The following is a 10,320-nucleotide window of genomic DNA, read 5'->3' as shown; positions in this document are numbered from 1 at the left end:
TGGCCAACGCTGCGCACCCCCTTAGGACCCTCCATCTCCTCCCGCTGTGTACGCCGCCAATGGGGCAGCCCATGGCCCGGCAGGCAGCGGACCGCCATCCGGATCGCCGCGGATAGCACCGGGTAGCGCAGCACGCCGCGGCACACCGCTCGTGATTGGCAGCTCAGACGGCCAATCCGCTCTCCAGCACGGAAGAAACGCACCGTTCACCTCGATTGATGGCAGACTCATCCAATCACTTTGCTGAACAGACTTCCAGTCCCGCCCACCCTCTTCCAGGCGGAGCAGCTCGGCAAATCACAAAGCGGGTGCGCGACAAACTCTCGCGAGTTTTCTTAGCCCGTCCCCCCCGCTTCCTCCCCCCGCTTTGCCGGCCGCCAGCTAGTGACTGCGCAGCCGCCATGTTGGTTGCTATGCTGCCGCTGCTGCCTGCATGAGGCGGGAGGACGGCCGCGCGGGGAGGCGGCGCCGATCCTCCTCCCGCTCCCCCCTCGTTTCCCCGCCCGCCCGCGCCCCCACCGGCAGGCAGGGCGCCTCGGCACGGCCCCGTCGCCTCCCCGCTGCCCGCCGCATCTCGGCTGCCGCTCCGTGTCCCGTGTGAGCGGCGCTCGGCCGCGAGGAGCGGGGCAGGGAGAGGCCGGACGGGGCTCCGCCGCTTTCCCTCCCACCCTCTCGGGCTTCCCCGTTCCCTCCCCCCGCCCCTCAGCCGGTCCCTCGGCCCAGCCGCTGCAGTACGATGCGGTCCCGGCCGCTGCGGCTGGGCGCGGGGCGGCTGTTGCGGCTGCGGGCGCTGCTGCCGAGGCCGCGGCCGGGCCGGGCGCTGCGGGGGATCTGAAGGCGGTGCGGGGCGTGCGCGTCTCAACGCGTGCCCGGGCGCGCCCCCGCGGCGGGGGTCGCGGGGCAGCGGCGGCGGCGAGCGCAGCCCCCGCGCCTCTCTCCTCCGCGCTCCCGCGGCAGCCCCTTCCCCGCTCCATCTGCAAGGACGTGGCTGTTATATGAAGGTAAGGCGGGCGGGGGGCTGCGCGACGCTGTCACCCCCGGCTAACTCCCCCCCCTCCTTGCGGTTCGGGAGCCCGGCTCCTGCGGCTGGGGGCCCCGCGGGACGGTGGTGGCACGGCCGGGGCCGATTTGCAGCCCGAAAGTTGGCATCGCTGCGCTTTCTAGGCACACGCGGGCACGTTGCTCTGGTTAAGGACGGGGAAAACGGGTTGGAGCTGGAGCGCGGTCGTTGCGTGTCTCCGGTCCGTTTTTAGTCTCTTCCTCCAGCAGAAGGGTTGTATAACCAAGCGCACGTCGCCTGCGTGTACCTGGCGGTGGTTGCCCGCCGCGGGAGGAACGTGCCTCTCCTCCCGCACTCCCCGGCAGCCGCTGCCGGAACGCGGTGGCTGCCGTGTAGGCGAAGCGCTCGCAGCGCTGCTCCGTGCCAAGCGTGCGTGCGGCTCAGCTGTGCAGCACATGCGGCTGAACTTGGCGCTGCCGTTTGCACCCTGCGAGGCTTCGGGGTGGCCGTGCGGCGGTTGTTTCGGCTGGGACATGGAAAACATTTGCGTCGCTTGTGTATTACAGGGGTGCTAATGGGTTTCAGCTGGAGGTTCGCTGTCAGAGGGCGGCGAGCACACGGATTTCTCGTCCGCGGGTATCTGCTGCCCCGAGCTCGACTCGGTGTGCTTGGGGAGGCACTGTGCCGGCCGTGTGCTGGAGGCAGAGCGCTGCCCTCCGCTCTTGGAGCCTCCGCTGCTTTCGCGCACACGCAGACATCCGTGTGTTCGTCACATCGCGAGTGTGTGCTGCAGGGGCACGTGAAAGAGATTAGAATTGGAGAAACTGGCCTCATGTTAGATACGGATATTGAAGGGAAGTTCTCCAGTTCATTGCCTGAACGTAAAATGCTCTGTATCATAGTCTTATGGATGCCATTTTTTTTTTCCACAATGGATTTCTTGCTTCACTGACCTAAAAAGTTGTTTTTACATCTCGTCACAACTTGGTTTGCACCGCGTTGATAAAACATGATTCTGGGTGATGAGCTTGCATGCACGTGTTTGTTTGCATTTCCTAGATGTATTTAGGCTGTATGAACTCAGAAACGTAAGTGTTGGTCTGATACCCAAGGATAGCGTTGTTGTCACTGCAGTTTCTTATTGGCGTAGTTTTTATTTCATGCTTTTATTTGTAGGCTGTTTTTAAACTCAAATAAGCCTTGAAATATAACTGTGTTTTCTTCAAAAGCAGAAGTGCATTAATATTTTACTTCCTATTACACTTTCCTTGTCTGTGCTGTGAAGCTTGCTTGCAGTCATATTTACCTCCTTAGGAGTTACTTTGGTGGTTATTTCTTGTTCAGTACAGTTTTCCATGCAAAGCGTGGCAACAAACGAGACATTTAAATTCTGTTGTCCTGCTAAAGCCTAATTTAGGTTGTGCGTAGCAATATTGATTGAACACCCCTGCTAAAAATACTGCCAGGGCTGGGTGTGCTTACAGTGTTGTCACAGGGGAGCAGAGGCTGTGCTGGGATTCTGGGAGCAGAAGGAAGGGCTGATTGTTTGCAGCCATGTCTGTAAAGCACACCGGTAGAAGTGAAATCCTGTAATCTTCTAAGTAATTTTAGCTGCTCTATTGAGTGGGTGAACTCCCTGTTAATGAACGGGGCTCATTTGGTACTACTTACATCTCATTTCCATTAGTATAGTTTGAAAATACGGTAAGCCAATACTTGTGTGCATTGCTCAGCTCTGTTCCCGCAGTGAGCCCTGGCTGGGCAGCAAGACCTGGAGCTGGACCTGTGTTCTGTAGGCACTGCAGCTATGCTTACCAAGAGCACTGTCTGCATGTAAGTGTTGTGTGCTCTATTGGTAACCCAGTGTGCATGTGGCATGTCACGCTGGCTTCCCTGAATGCAGAGAGTTGGTGTAGTTGGCACCACAGCAGCCTGTTGTGGTGGAATGGGACTGTTTTGTACAAGTGAGGGGTTTCTGAATGACTTGTTCCTCTTTCATCCTGATGCTGTGAGAAGGTTCTGACTGTTGTTTGGGGGCTGGCTCTCACTGGGACCTTATCATCCCTGGTGGGTAATCTTAGAAATGCTTTGCTGAATGTACACAAGTTCTGTGTCACTTTATGCTTGCATTTAGAAAGTGGAGTATGTTCTACAAACATCTTCTGGAAAACTGAATGCAAGTGGCAGGCTTGAGGAAACTGGAAGGGGTGGCATGTCGGGATGGATCCCTTGGTCCTGACCTGTACCTGGGAACACTTGCTTGCAGCACCCAGACATCTGCATGAGGCAGGGGTGGAGTCTTTTGGAAATCAGTGTGGATGAAGAATGTTGCTCCAGCTTCTCAGTTTATCAAAACAATTAAAACAAATAGTAGACATGTACCGTTTTTCTTCTGTCACTGAAGTCACTGTTAGGTTATTTTTCTTAAACTGACTGATTTTTTTGCTCTGTCTCCCTGGGCCTTCCTGCTTCCATTGATTAGCCACCCTGCTACCCCACCACTGTGCCCTGTCCTTTGGCACCTTTGGTGACCATCAGATGAACACTGTGCCTTCATATCCTGTTCTTTGTGTCACGTTTCTTCCATTCTCACCAATTGTAAGAGTGGTCAAACAAGATGCTGTCAACAGATGGTCAGCTGTTGGTGTTTTGTTTTTTAATACCATGCTTTCTCCCTGGTGCTGCCACTGGTGAAATGGTCTCACGGGTTTTATTGTGCTTCAGCCTAAACAACCATAAAAATGGTTTGTGTGTGCACATAACATGGGCTTATTTGGTGTGGACAGAAGGAAGCGCAAAGGTAGAGCAAAAAGGGGAGGGGAGGATGCTGGGGCAGGAGGCAGAACAAAAAGAGCAGCAGCGGCTGATGGGTAACAGCAGGTCTCTGCTGTCTGGGCCAGCTGTTCTCATACGCTTGTTTGGGTACAGAGCTGGTTTTCCTTCAGGGCTTCTAATCCATTGACATAGCACAAGGTAGTTTATGCAGGTTGCTGAAAGCCTTTTGAGTTTCCAATATTTTAAAAATTTCTGAAAGTAATCTGATACATTTTGTCATATAATTACATGCCAGGAATCTCCATTCTTCTTTTTGAGAATATTGCAATGTTGCTGTTCATCACTTACAATGTAATTACTTCAAGTTTATAGCAGTTACAAAGTTCATAGAAGTTTTATTGGCGTGTCGACATACAAGAAGGAGATGCTCAGATGTGGCTGAGGAGGATATGGCTGCTTTGTGGCGTTCTGTGTGGATGGTGTTAGGATGTCTCCCACTGTGTTCTACAGAATGTCAGGTAAATCAGGCAGGCACAACTAAATGTCTGATGTGTGAGAACTGAAGCAGCTTTTACTTTGGCTTTTGCACCTTGAGAAAAGAAATGGTAGGTGATGCAATTAGACCTCTGTTTGCACACTTGGCACTTGCAATTATTCCTTGGAGAAGTTGTAAGGCGGCTGTTGAACAACATGCAATTCCGTGTGAGTGGTTCTTGAGATACTGCCATCTCTGCTGCTCCGTGAGGAAGGGAGAAGCAGCTGATATCCATTCATAAATAAGCAGTCTTTTAATCATGAGTATTTATGATCTTTAATGAAGAATGCTTTAGGAAAGATTGTCAGATTGGGCAGTGAAATACAGTTGCCACTGAAGGGTTCTCAGGCCATCTGTAAGATCGGGGGGATAAATGAAGTGGATAATGCACTGTGATGGTGTGTGTGCTCCCATTGCTGTTCTGGCCATCCCTCATCTTCTTCAGGGTCAGCTGCTGGGAGAAGGACTGAGCTATTCTGTGTGACCAAAGGTCCCCATCTTCAAATGGAAATCAGCGCTTTGCTGCTTGAGATGCACATTTCTGTACTTGAATTCTTTTACTCCGGAATTGTGTCGAAGAAGATTCTGGTATCTCACCAACATGGGAGTTTTACCTTTAATAGCAAATACTCAGTGATTTTTAATTGAATGCTGAAAACCTTCTTAGAGCTGATGCTGCTCTTAGGATGTTCTGATGTGGAGACTCTGCTTGTGTGATATTTTACTATTTTGTGTGATAATTTTCATAAACTATTACTTTAACAAAAAATCCTTTAAATGCAGGCTCTTAGCATTGCTTTAGTGGTGCTTAGTAAGAATGACAAGGTAATGCAGTTTGATTTTGTGTGCATTAACTGTGTGTGGGTTAAATGTATTTCGTGTCTAACACATTATTAACTTTTAAAGTTGAGTTTTGTAACTGTTGCAATGAAACTGCATCACTGTGATCAGAGTTACACTGCAGATAGTTTCTCAGATGGGGAAGCTGTTCTCATAGAGGTCTTACCAATTTTATTTTTCAGCTTGTGTTTATTATCTTTTTAAGATGGCATCTGTCAGCTTTACAGAAATGGAAGCTGTAGGAGATAGCTCTCCTGTAAAGCAGAGCTGCTGCTGGGAGCAGATAGGAGCCTGCTGTGATGCTTTGTCTCTGAGACATGGGAGCATACTTTGTGTTGGGAGAAGGCTGCCAGGCTGCCACCAGGATTCCTGTCTTTCCTTTGGCCAAAGGAAGGTGGTACTTGCAGGTAGTCAAGCGTGTGGATCTGATGCACTGAATAGCTGTGTTTTATAAAAGAACAGATTCGAGCGTGACATTCAGAAGCTTGTGATCCTTCTTGTCTGTGCCAGTGGAGATCCAGTGCTGAACTAGTCAGGCTGTAACATAACGTCATGGGGATTTTGTTACTTCCTCTGGCTCCTGAGATTGAGAAATGGTCACTTCTCTAACAGCACACAGAAATACACTGGGTGGTTGGAGTGCAGTTGTGTGTTACCAGCAGTGCTCCCAGGTCTGGATGAACAGATAATTTCCTGATGGTGTTTTGTCAGCATGTTGTCGTAAGCCCTGCCAAACATTTGCAAGCCTGAGAAAATCATTCATTGTAGCAGTAAAAGTTGCTGCTAGAAGAAATAAGACTTTTGAAAGTGGTTCAAATGAGTTGTGATACTCCAAAGTGCGATGTTTATCTCAGGGTCAGAGGGGAAGATGCTTCCCAGATCATGCAGCTCTCTTTTGGTGTGTTTTGGTTTGGTGGTTTTGCTTTAAGGAATACAACAAAATCATTTCAGAGGGAAAAAAACAGAGGGTAAAAATGGATTGTTGTCACTAGTTTTGTAGAGAAATCAGAACTGTTTTTTTTTTTTTTTGGGGGGGGGGGAGGGGAGAACCTGCGGTCTTTCCTAGAAAACAGTTGACTTTGGAGAGAGTTAAAATCAACATCTGTCACTTTGTGTCTGTCTGTCTTGATTCTTGCAGCAAACTCCTTTGGTGTCATCTGAAAAAGCAGCGTGATGTTTCTGTCTGCAGTGTGTACGTGGGGCTGAAGCTGGGCAGCACCAAGGGGCGATGTCACTGCTGCTCTCAGGTCATCTTCTGCCGTACGGCGGTGTGTCTGCACTGCTCTGCAGCTCTGCATTGGATCTCTGAGCTGCCTGTAGCCTCTGTGCTACCCTTAATATGCTTTAGTCAGTTTATACGGTGCCTCTGTTTAGGAAAGATGTACTCCAGGAGAAAGGAGGTGTAGTAGTTCTTTTCACTTCTTAAAAATGAAATTTTGTAGAAATTGGCATATGCGTTTTGAATCCCTGTGGCCTGTAGCTTCCACGCTGTGTGCTTCTGTTAAGGCTTTCCTTGAAAAGGTTTTTTGCTTTTTGGGGAGGAAGGCCGCTGTTCAATTGATGCCTTTGTCTGCTCTACTACTTGCATGCAAGTAAGAATGTAGGTTAGTTTTGGAAACCCTAATCTGCAAATAATACTTTCTGTGTTTAAGGTTTGCATGTTGCATAAACTGCATGGATGTGTCAGCTTTGTCTGGGCCTGAGTGATGGACCTGGGAAACCAGGGAAAAAGGAGAACTTCCTTGCAGTGCTTGTGAAAGGTAGAAAGTTTAGGAAAGCCTAGCTTATATCTTTTGATTAATGTTAACAAACCTCATTATCTCATGGGAGGCTTCTGCTGAAATAACTGTGGTGTACAAAGCCACAGGAGGGGGAAACTAAAATGCAGAAGTGATTGAACAAGGGAATAGGTAAATCAGCAGTATGACAGGCTGGTACTGTAGCGTTTCTCTTGTTACTGTATTCTTGAATTGCACTGTGAGTGTTTTGGTACGCAGCAAATGCTGTTGCTTCTGGTTGTGTTTCTAGAGTCTCCTCTCAACTTGCTGTATATGCAGCTCAGTGAGGAGGGATAGAGCCCTGACAATGCTAAGAGTGAAAATAATCCTTCCATTTATTTTTCATTTTATGATGAATTAAAATATTCCACAGTAAATAAACCTTTTTGTTGGGAAATAGCTTGAGGTTTTTAAACTATCTTATCTTCAAGCTTGGGAATTAATTTCATTTTGGAAATGGTGTCAGGAAAATGTACCATTTTTTGCTCTGCTTTCTTGTGTGTTCTGACCCATTTACCATTTCTTGGGTCACTTTCACCCATCGGATCCTCTGGTGCTTCAGGGGCTCAAGGTGGTGGTGTTGTGCCTTTCTCCCTGCTATTGCTGTGGGTTGGAGGCCTTGGTTTGCAGCCCCGACTGGGTGTGTGTGCTGGGCAGGGCAGGGTGCAGTGGGTCCCCTCTGCTCCTTTGTAATGGCACTTCTGGCTTTGCACAGTCTCTGTGCATGCTGAGGCTGGATTATTTTCTAATTTCTCAACAGTGAAATAAGTTTTGTTGGATTGAATAACTGGTGCAATAAATATATGAATTAACTCTGCTTTCAAGATCATGTCACTTAGAAAGCTGAAAGAGATGCAATAAGAAAGTGAGGCATGGGTAACCACTGAGGGTATATACAGTTGCACTTAGAGTAGAATTCTTCTAGAGAAGACTGAAAAAATAGGCTGAAAATTAACATCTGACAAGAAGCCCTATAAGAGGAAATTCCTCCAGGAGAACTTCATTCTTGAGATTAATTAAATGAAAGATTGGAAAATCTCTAGATAGCTGTAAGCTATTTAATAAAACTGAAGTAAGCAATTAAAATACTCAGTTTTAGTTACCAGCAGAGGCATTGCCTCTTTCCTGTGGTCTGGTTCTGTCATCGTCCCCCCAGTGGTACATCTGTTCTCCCTTCTTTTACACGAAAGCTGTATGTGTGGCTCATTATTGCTAGGTGTTCCTGTAGGAGGACTTCAATAAAAAAGAATCCCTCTCTGGGTAAGGATGTAGTGGATAATAACTTGTTTGGTGTCGGGAACACACATGCGGTCGTGGGAAGGTAGAAATAAAAGTGCTTTGTAGGAATTACTAACGGGATGTATGTGAGAATAGCTTGAAGGAGGAACTTGATTAACATCTGAGACTGGAGCTGACATTTAGCCACCTTTGGGTAGACCTTACACTGCTGATAAAACTGTTCTTACTTTCTCAAACCTCTGGTTTCTATTTCTGAAATATAATGACTTAAACATTTTCCAGACCATCTGTTCAGATGTTTGAAGTTGCTGTCGTTCAGTAGAGTTGTGGTGCCACAAGTAAAAGGAGAAAAGTAGAAAAAAGGAATCCTTATGTGTTCCAACTATTGCTGTTATATGCAGCTGCTTCAAAAAAGGATGCTACTTAAGTCATTAGAGAGGAGAGTGCTCTGCTGAGATCCTTTCAGAGGTGCTCATTGCCTTCCTCTGGTAGTTCTTGAGAAAATAGATGTGATGTTCAGCAAAAATGAAGGCAGATTAATACAGAAGCTTCTGAAGATAAACTTCTTTATGCTATTCTATTTTTCAGTTGTAAACATAAAACCACAGTCTAAAAATGTGCTTTCCAAACTTAAATGGCAATAATGAGTACTCAGGAAAAGCCATAGTCAACCCTTTTCTTTTGGCAGCGTATAAATATCTTCATACCATTTAACATTAAAAACACAATCGATTGTCAGGTTTTAACACGGAAACGCTAAAAGGGAAGAGATGCCTTTCCTAATAGCTGTTATTGTATTAACTGTGTGTCTATGTGGGAAAAAACAAACAAACAACAACAACCAAAACAAATGTTGACTAATAATTGCTAAAACAAACCAGCTTCATTTTTGTTGTAGCTTCCAAAGCATGGAAATAGGTTTCTCCTTTAGCCCACTTTGATGTGTACCATATATAGAAAACAAACCATGCTTTGAAGGCCTCACATCTCTGCAGTAAGGGTGGAGTTCCTCATGAGATGGTGGCCCCATCTCCTTCCAGTGCCCTGACACTTCTTCAAGGTGCACTAAGCTTTGACAACAAAGGCAATGAATACATATGAATGGAGGCATTAGGGACCCCAGTCTCAAGCCTTTCATGCATTTCCTGTGCTTGCAGATAATTATTAGGAGTGTATGTATAGTAAACATTGTTATTTACTGTTGTGACCTAAAATCAATGGGGAATTCTGCTTAAGAAGTGTGTTTCTTGAGTGTGTCTGATCTAATGGTTGCATATTGCATACTTAGACATATGCTGAATAAAATAGTATCATCCTGATCTGTAGTAGATAGAAGGAGGAGCGACAACACTTTGAAATGTTTAATAGCCAATTCATATTTTACAGCAGAACATCTTTCAAGAGTATGCTAAGAGTTTTGAAATAGCATTAGCCAAACAAATCCCGTTGGTCATGCTTCCAGTTCGGGTGTGACAGGGAACGTATCCTGTATATTGCTGTGGTGTTATAGGTACTCATGTCCACCAAACAGCCACTTACATGCTTGTGCTTCAGAAAAAAAAGTTGAAACGTTCCGTCGACCTTCTCAAACTTCTTTTGGCAATGCTGAGCTTTCCATTTATTTTGTCCCTTGTTTAACAGTTTTTTGTGTGTGTTTTCAAAAGCACTTCCATTCACCATTCAAGGGATTCAATAGAATTCTAATAGGAACTGCACATAAATAACTACAGAGATCAATGCTCCAATTCAGCCAAGAGTTTTTTTGTGACTTCAAAAGCCACAAGAGCATTTATTATTAGAAACACACAATTGACTTTTCTTGTATTATCATTTTGCATGGTGATTTGGTTTTTACCACCACAAACAAGATGTTCAATGGTTTCATTTGAAAATGATGAAAATGATTTACGTCCTGAGTTCCATGGCAGTTTAATTTTTATCTCTTCTGTGGAGCCACATTCATGTCTATGTGCATGTTCAGCACTTTGCAAAGATCCAGCAAAATATTCACTCGGAAATTTTTCCTCAAAGGTCAACCAAATGTTAAGCACAGTGTCCTATTTGTGTACTGTCATGAAAACTGTAAAAGAAATTTTTGAAGTATGAGTTGTTGAATTACTTTTTGTGTTTCTGACTGTATTTACAGAACAGCA

At 46.3% G+C, this 10,320-nt stretch overlaps 1 protein-coding gene across 1 annotated transcript in view; it reads left to right on the top strand.

Annotated features, from left to right (window-relative positions):
- The first annotated feature begins 847 nt into the window (after positions 1-847).
- The window catches only part of PTPN4 (protein tyrosine phosphatase non-receptor type 4), a 91,901-nt gene continuing 82,428 nt past the window's right edge, over positions 848-10,320 (top strand). Inside the window, exon 1 of the mRNA XM_072341462.1 lies at positions 848-1,001. The gene's annotated coding sequence lies outside the window, so the exon portion shown is untranslated. The remainder of the gene's footprint in view (positions 1,002-10,320) is intronic.

This window comes from Excalfactoria chinensis, chromosome 7, assembly GCF_039878825.1.
Source record: "Excalfactoria chinensis isolate bCotChi1 chromosome 7, bCotChi1.hap2, whole genome shotgun sequence".
In the NCBI taxonomy this organism is placed as follows: Eukaryota; Metazoa; Chordata; class Aves; order Galliformes; family Phasianidae; genus Excalfactoria; species Excalfactoria chinensis.
Note: the sequence above shows the minus strand (reverse complement) of the source record. Positions and strands in the feature narration are given on the sequence as shown.